The sequence below is a fragment of the Scyliorhinus canicula genome, unplaced genomic scaffold (assembly GCF_902713615.1).
Source record: "Scyliorhinus canicula unplaced genomic scaffold, sScyCan1.1, whole genome shotgun sequence".
Classification (NCBI taxonomy): Eukaryota; Metazoa; Chordata; class Chondrichthyes; order Carcharhiniformes; family Scyliorhinidae; genus Scyliorhinus; species Scyliorhinus canicula.
In genome coordinates, this window is record NW_024055490.1 from 410,544 (window position 1) to 413,369 (window position 2,826).

Consider the following 2,826-nt stretch of genomic DNA (forward strand, 5'->3'; position numbering starts at 1 on the left):
GGTCATTTGGGGGAAGTGGTTGTGTCAGGAACTCAGTGAACAAACCAGCTCCCGGACTGTTGGATTCGGGTCCCAGTGAGCGGCATTTAAATACCCGGCAGAAGGGGGCGGCTTTCCAGGCGCCGCCTGTTGATTCCCTGGTGGAGGCGGCGCCTGGATCCACGTCCCACCTTCCACACCCCCAACAGAATGGACACAGAGATTTACTATAGGTTATTATTAAAATAAACATTTATCTGTATCGGGATATTTGTTTGTCTGAATGGATTATTTGTAATGTCTCTCCTAATCCTAATGGCGAAATTATATTTGCCCACCTGGTAATAAAAACCTAATCCATTGTAAATTCAGTCTCTTTATTTCCACACTCCAATATCAGGGGCTGAACCTAAACAGTTTAAATTATATTGTCAGGGAATAAATCGTCTGTCAGTCTGATTTGCAACACTCTCGGTCTCTATCCCATTAGAGCAATAAAGTATCATTTATCAGAGGAAATGTAACTAAATGCGGGGATGAACAAAGTGATTCAATTTCCAGTGCGGATGGCTATCACTGTACAATGTGGATCTGTAGATAAATAGAAACTCCTCACATTACACAATGTTTCTCCTGGTATTTCTCGAACTGCCCCTGAGCCTCAGACAGTCCTGTGAACATTAACGGTAAAGAAGCCGCTTGCCTGATAATTCAGCAGTGAGCTGACAGAGAAACATATAATTCATACCAGCTTTTGACAGAGAAGTTAATGAATCAGAACAGACACGGTGATCAGCAAAGTTATCCTTCAGCATCCAAATCATTGCCGCTAATTTTACTGACCACCGGCTGTCTAACATTCACTGGTGTTGGGAACACAGGACATCAGGACTTTGCGGCAGATTAAGCAATATCAGAAGAATAAATGTTTTATTCTCCACTAAAGCAGGCCATGAACTGGTCATTTCTCCACTCGTTGGCAGCAATAAGAGGGACTGTTAAATTATTGAAATCCAGACAAATTAAACTGTACAGAACACGGTGTTAATCGGGTATAAGAGACGACTCCGTTTAAAGGAGATCAACAACTCGGAGAATATTCCTGGATTCCCCGCGAGTTCAATGCAGTTTATTTACTTTTAATTTATTTTATTTTATTTTTTGTAATTGGAGTCATCTTATTGAACTTATGGGTTGGGTCCATCAATACCACTCACTCTCACTTCATTAGGTTCTTAACAAACGGACTTTAATAGCTAGAGTGACCTTTACTCAGAACTAATATAAATTATATAGCATCTGGTCAGGCTACTATTTTCCGATCATGTTTAATCTCAGAGTGAACAAAACATTCAGTGAATATATTTCTTTGCATGCATCACCATTTAAAACGTTTAGTTCATGTGCGACTAAACATTTATTGTTTGAATGAATAAATCCCATTGTGTCCATTCATATTCAGGTTAATCTGCCCCACACAGTATTTGGCAGCAATCCAGCCGCCTGCAGTCAGGGAGGCTCGAATGTTCAATGTTGTTTACAGGAAGCATCTGTATTTTTTTTCAGAGATCTGTTGGCTCAGTACTGACCGCTTGGCTGCAAGCCAACTTCAAACTCTTAACATTATCAATGAGGACTATTTATAAACAAATCTACCCAGCAACAGTACTGGAGATCTTTTTATGTTTAAAATTGCGAACTTATTTGAACTGTTCCCATCTCTAAGGAAAGGAGAGTTATCCAGATTTTCTAGCCTCTCTTAACAACACTAACCGGCTGGAGGATCTCTCCCACACCTCATAACATTGTGATGATGGATAGAAATACAATCAGACTGTCAGACAGGGGATACATTTTGTAATAGATAAACATGTGCATTCATGTTTTTTTCCCTTTATTCTTCCATGGAATGTGGGACTCACTGGCAAGACCACCATGTGTTCCCTGTCCCTAATTGCTGTTGAACTGAGTGGGCCAGCTCAGAAGGAACTGAAGAGTCAGACATGTTGCTGTCTGACTGGAGCCACATGTAGGTGAGACCAGGGAGGGATGTCAGATTTCCTTCATTAATGATGCAGAGGGGATTTCATGGTCACCATTAGTATGTATTCCAGATTTATTAATTGAATTCAAACTCCACCACTGACCATAGTGGGATTTGTACCTGAGTCCCCACAGAATTAGCCTGGGCCTTTGGATTACTGGTACAATAACATTAATACTACACCACCACCTGCCAAAAGATAAAGGGATGACTATGTTTATGGAGGGATGGATGTTGCTTGGCTGCCTGAATATTTTTTATTAAGGAAGTAATGAATGTGGTTGATGGATGCATGGATAGATGGTCTGAAAGATGTTGTTCTACATTCTTAATTTTGCGCTTGATAAATTAAAGCAGGTCCTTCATAATTTGTGTCAGTCTAATAAATTCGGTGGTTCCAGCTCTTCTGGGTGAGTTCCATCCCCAGACTATCGGGAACTGACGAGCTGGATGTCACTAAGAGGAAACTGGAGATATTCCTGCGGTCCTGGTAATTCTTCTCCGCTGATGGTGAATCTTCACCTCAAAGACAGAAAGCGGGAACATGATTACAGTGGGGATGGACGGATGGAATATTGTGTGCATGTGGTCATTTCATGTACAATAATTCACTCCAGATGTCCCAACCCAAATTAATGAAGACACCAGACTGAAAACAGAAATCCTGTAAAACTCAGTGGACAGCTGCAGACATAGAACATAGAACAGTACAGCACAGAACAGGCCCTTTGGCCCTCAATGTTGTGCCGAGCCATGATCACCCTACTCAAACCCACGTATCCACCCTATACCCATAACCCCCC